Consider the following 6300-nt stretch of genomic DNA (forward strand, 5'->3'; position numbering starts at 1 on the left):
TCTTGTCTGGCTGAAGACGTTAAACTTAGCGCTCATGGGAAGCAACCCAGCCTTTTGCTTTATTGTATTGCTTTTTATTTTCATTTTTTTCTTAGTTAGTTACTTCAATGTTTGTGGGTAACATTACTGCAAACCCTCACGAGACTACAACTCGTCCACTAGGGGTAACCTAGGGGTTTAAAGGCTTGTTGCATGCGCTAAATGCAATCGAGAGCACCTGCGAAAGTGGTATAGGAAGGATCTTCTTTTGTTTTTCTTTTTGTTATTTTTGCTTATGTTGATTTCTCTCTTGTGCTAACTCGCTTTTATGTTGAAATTTTTCACAAATTTTGAGAAAGCTTCTTGATTCTCCATCCAGGTATTATCTTTTCATCACTCCTCTTTTATTCTCGTTGTCCCATGTGCATTGCTTGTTTATTTCTTTTACATTGAGGACAATGTAGATTTTAGGTTGGGGGTGGGAGATTAGGATACCTAATCAGTATTTTCTTGGTCTTGAGTAAAATTTGTGATTCTTGGTCTTGAGCAAAATTTGTGAAAATTTTAAAATTTTTTCTGACTTTCTATTGAATTCAAAGTGATTTTGAAGGATAGTTGTGATTTTAATATTATAAGATACATGATGTTGGTAACTAATGACTCTTGGATTCGGCCATCTGCTTGATTTCACAGTCAATTTTGAATTGTTAATCCATGATTAGACGTTGTAAACATTGATTGAGTCATGATTTCACATATCACATCTCGCTTGCACATTAAGTTTTGGTTCGATAACTAAATGATTAACTTGGTAAAAAGAAGAATTAAAAGGCTAAGTCACATAATCTTCACCATAGGTTTGCTCCCTATAGGTGTAGATTTGATTCTCCATAGTTGACTTATAAAAAAAAATGAGGCGACGAGTTTTCACCATAGGTTTGCTCCCTGTAGGTGAGGATTTGATTCCCTTCCTTGGCGTACTGTTCATAAAAATTTAAAAAAAAAAAAAAAAAAAATGAAGGCTGAAAGGTTAATCTGAAATGCTAGTGTTGGTTGTCACCAATTCTGTTGTTAATTACCAATTTTAGCATGAAATTGATTATTGGAACTCTTAATGATTGTAAGCTGAGATTATGCTATACACCTGTGGAACTCAATGTTTAGGAATGTTCTAATTAATGGATTAATATGTTGAACTTGATTATGAAGTTTACTGTGAGCTTGATTTCAGGAGAAAATTCTACTTACCATTCATGAATCTTAGAATTTTCACATCTCAGCTATCTGTTCACAAGTCACTTGAGTTTACAGGAATCGTCTCTTATTTCTAAAATTATTTTTCGCATGTTTTGCTCGGGACTAGCAAAATGCTGGTTGGGGGTTGTGATCAGGGTCAAATATTGCATATCAGACCCCAGTAATTACCAGATTTTACGTATATGATAATGCTTAATGAAGTATTTTAATTGTATTTTTGTTACAGGATGAAGTCAGGAGCGTTAATTAAAAATTGATGTTAAAGGCATGGATTTCATGATCCAAAATTACCAGAGCACGGGATGGACTCCAGAAAACCAATAGTGAAGATTTTACACGCCTGGGATCTGAGGAAAGCAAGGCAAAGAGGCCCGAAAATGATCCAGAATGCAAGATCACATGTTTCCCGCCATCCGATCAACTCGAAACTTCATACACGGGATGAGGGCCGTAAATTAACCGTACATATTAAATTTCAGGCATAGAAGATCTCGGGAAGTGGTCCAACGGACAGATCAGCCTATTAATCTCTAATTTGGAGCCCACCTGATATTTGGAACTGCCTCAAACTTTGTATTGACGGTTTAAATAAGTTGAGAAACAGGATGGATGGATTGGATTTCTCGAAACCATCACAGTGGACCCCTTATGTATAACATGTGTGCATAGTGCACATGTGCACCGCCCGTATACCGAACGACCTGCGTCGGGTCAGCAACGCTGACCCGAACTCTTTCTTAAAAACGGAAATTTCCGTTTCCAGCGCTCCGCGAACCGAACCGCGGTCGTCGATTGTGGGGCCCACCTAGTGTCCAAATGGACAATCCAAACCGTCCATCCACTTCCTGGGGCCGATATTATCATCGCCTAGATGTCCGTTTGGTTCCATGCATGTGTACGGACGTTGACCGCTGAAAAACGCAAAACGGACGGTGAGTTCAAAACTCCGTGGGCCACCGCAACTCTAACTCGAAATTGGGCATTCCTAGCCGTTTTTTCATCCTCCATGCAATGGATGGAGTGGATTTTTGAAATAATTATCAAAATGGGTCCCACCATTGCCACGGAAGTGGTTTCGCGTCCGCGTAACGGACGACCGCTGGCCGTTTTTGCGAAGGATTGTGGGCCCCGTACGTCACCCGTACGGCCGATCCGAGCCGTCCATCTTGTAGAGTGGTTCGAGAGCTTCAAAACTATGCTGATATTCTTCTCTCATGCGTGCACACGTGCGTGATACAGAGGCCACAAAAGGGCTACCCGGCGACGTTCAAAACTGATCTTTTTGTATTTTCTTCTCTGGGCCGTGTCAATGGACATTCAAAACCACCCATTCTTGACTGAAATTTCGTCCTGAATTCAATGGACGGGGTGGATTTTTCAGAAAATACCTCTGTGGGGCCCACCGATCACGGCTGCGAAAATTTGCACTTCGAGTCCTTCTACGACTCTGTCTACGACCCCAGCCATCCAGCAGCTATAAAAGGAGAGTTTTGGACGTGGGAAAGTCATCCGGAGAACCAGGGGATTCCAAATCTGGAGCAAGGGAGAGAAGAAAGAGAAGAAAGAGAAGAAAGAAGAGAGAGAGAGATTGTTTGGTTTGACATTTTTTTTATGAATTTTAATTAATATTTTTTATGGATTTTATGGGTCACTAATCTCTCAGCTAGGGCTGGGATGAAGCCCCTAATTTGATTAGCTCTTGTATTGGTTGAGTTACTTTGAATTTCAATTAATTTGTTTCTTTCTTTAAGTGGGCTTTATGGGTTTAAATTCTATACTTCTCCATCTATGAACTTGACCAAAGTATATATATGGATGTTGTTTAGATGCTTATTATAGGTGCTTGTGTCTGATCAAGAACAGGTTTCCTATAGAGAAAGAAACAGGATGCTTTAATGAATTGTACATCCCTTATGCCCGACCAAGGATATGGGATATGTCATTCATGGCATTGCTTAAAGGAATTAGACAGTCTGTATGCCCGATTAAGGACACAGATTGTGCTTTCTCTATTTAAGTGGTATCAATCTATATCAAGGTGAATCAACAGACAAAACAAGGGTTAGGATAATTAGGGGTAGATTCGAAAGTCCTGGTGCTCTCTCTCTGATTGAATTTTCTTCCCTGTTCTTAATTAATTATTTTTCATAAAATTGTGCTTAGTAATTCATTCCATTATTTGTTGGATTAGTTAAGGAGAATCATAGATTTGAATTGTGACGACCAGTCCTCGTGGGAACGATCTCGTAATACGTACCGTATCTGCATCTGATTCGTATACTTGCGAGTTTAAATATCATTTAAATCGTGTTGGTTTAAATAAAACATCATATATCAATACAGTTCTCATTCTGGATAATCACCGGGGTTTAGTACACTCCAAATGGCACTGCTGCTCTCCAAGTCGCACAGTCCAAGTGAGCGTAAGAAACCTTACTATCCGCTGACCAATAGTCTGTCAATACCTATCCGGCACGTCGATAGCGAACCCATTCACGAGCTGGTCAAACTCAACCTTGTCTTGTCTCCTATTCTCGGGTGAGTAAGGCCACACCCACTTCTAACCGACCACGACACAGTGGGAGACGCAGCCTCCTAATATTCGGCCCTCATGCGCTCATATATCCACTCGATCTCGATGTTAGAGTTATCCTCTGGTACCATCAGGTTTAGAGATTTTCACCCAGGGACATCTATGGCTCCCCAATGCTTAGTAACAATATTTCTGGTATTCGATCATGCCATCCACGATGTGTTTGTGGAGGTCATAACCCTGATGTCACTAGGGCGTATAGAAATCATGTCATACCGTGCGCTTATAAAGGGCAACTCCGCCTATCAGGGAGCCCATAAACAATCTGCCTGAAGGCATATGCTATGACCAGTCACTCCTCATATCAAGCATACATATGATGCGTATAATCATGAATCATGGATCTATTCTAAATATGTTATGTGGTGATGGGCTCTGTTCATAACAAAGATGGGCCTAGACGGCCTACACACTACAAGTATAAGCCTATCAATGGGCCTTAGGGAGAGTGACAATGCGGACATTTAACCAACATTATCCTTACAATGTGGATGTCAAACCATTATTGCGCCCAAGGCATATCCCGCTATAAAGGTCAACACATAAACCATGGTGGAATCACATTATAATGGGCCTCATGTACATCCCCTTAGGCCTCGACCCATGGGCCTCCAATACATCAATGGGCCTATTGTACATGAGTCATGTATATATCAAGATGGGCCTCAACGGATGGGCCACAACTACATCAAGATGGGCCTAATCACATGGGCCTTATATTTGTCAAGTGGGTCGTATCAATGGGCTGCATCAATGGGCCTTACATACATTGCAATGGGCCATAACCCATGGGCCTTGCATACATCACAATGGGCCTCACAACATGGGCCTTATACAAATCAAGATGGGCCTCAATGGGTCATGCGTATATCAAATGGGCCACACCCAAATATAAATGGTGATAAGGATTTTCACCATTAAAATTTCTAAAGGTTTAATGGTGGACGTCCAAATCCACTATTTGCTATAATGTGGTCCACCTGATCCTAGATCTGCCTTTTTATTATTATTATTATTATTATTATTATTATTTTAGTCTCAAGCCTCGAGACAGACTTGCCAAATGGATGGGAGGTTTTAAATGTAACACATACATCAGCGGGCCCCACAAGACTGCTGACGTCATGGGGCCCTGATGGACGGCATGGATGAAGCACATACACCGTGGTGGGGTCCACGTACGTGGCCAACACTTCAGCTGGGTGGACGTGTAGGTATAACACATACAAGGTGGGTCCCACCCATCCAAAATTTTTGGACGACGTGGATACAAACCATATATCACGGTGGCTCATCCAGCAGGTGGGTCCCACTGTTTGGACGATGGGGATGAATGCTGGCGGACCGTTTGCACGGTAATACAGAGAAGTTGGGGGTCCCACCTACTTGCTGACGTCAATACATCAGCCATATAGCTGGTGTATGGACGTCAGCCAATCATCTGCATCGTGGATAGTTATTATTATTATTATTATTATTATTATTATTATTATTTTAACAATCAGCAGCATCCAGCGTCCCTGTCCAAGGCTGGACGAACGGCTGGATGTGGCTGGATGTATGCATGTATCATGGTGGGTCCACATGTAGGAGTGGCCCACTACAATGTTTATTAATATAATATATTATAATATATAATATTATATATATATATATATATATAATATGCAATCAATGTACATATGAAAATGTGGGTGTGTGAATCCGTGCAACTGGCAGCGTCCAGTGACGCTGTACGGCCTGGAAAAAAAGGGTACACCCCACTTGTAGGCCTCACACGAACGGTTTGGATGGCCCTACGAAATAGGGTGGCCCAATTTCAGGTGGGCCACACTCTTAGATCAAGCTAATATTTGTGTTCTCCTTCGTTTGGGCCCATCCAAACAGACTATCATGTGGGCCACTCGGTGGACGACACAGATAAACTGCATACTTCATGGTGGGCCACACACACACACACTATCTATACAAGAGAGAGAGAGAGAGAAAGAGAAAGAGAGAGAAACGGTGAGATGGAGGGACCCCGCCACTATGGGCCCCTCTCTACATTGCATACATCAATGTGGGTCCCACAATAAGTGGGCCCTAAAATTAAAATCGACGGTGGATCACCCACCTTATTGGCCTCCTTCTTGCTCCCTTAGGCTTATATGCACCTATGCTCGACTTTTAACGGTGGATGATAGAGTTTTGGTGGTGGGGATGAGAGATGAGAGGGTGAGCTACACTTGTTGTTTGGGAAGGCTTAGAGAAGCTTGGACGTATGGAGTTTTTTTATTGCTTGGGAGAGTGTTTTGAGAAATAAGGGAGAGAGAAATGATAGGATTAAAGGGATGGAGTAGTGGTTGTAAGGAAAGGTATGAGTTATTTTAAAATTTTATAAAAGGGGAATGGTGAGGGGGAGAGAGTTGACGTAAGGAAAAGGGAGGGATGAGTTGGTTGTACTTGGGGTAAGGTGTGTACTTGACTTG

Source organism: Magnolia sinica, chromosome 1 (assembly GCF_029962835.1).
Source record: "Magnolia sinica isolate HGM2019 chromosome 1, MsV1, whole genome shotgun sequence".
In the NCBI taxonomy this organism is placed as follows: domain Eukaryota; kingdom Viridiplantae; phylum Streptophyta; class Magnoliopsida; order Magnoliales; family Magnoliaceae; genus Magnolia; species Magnolia sinica.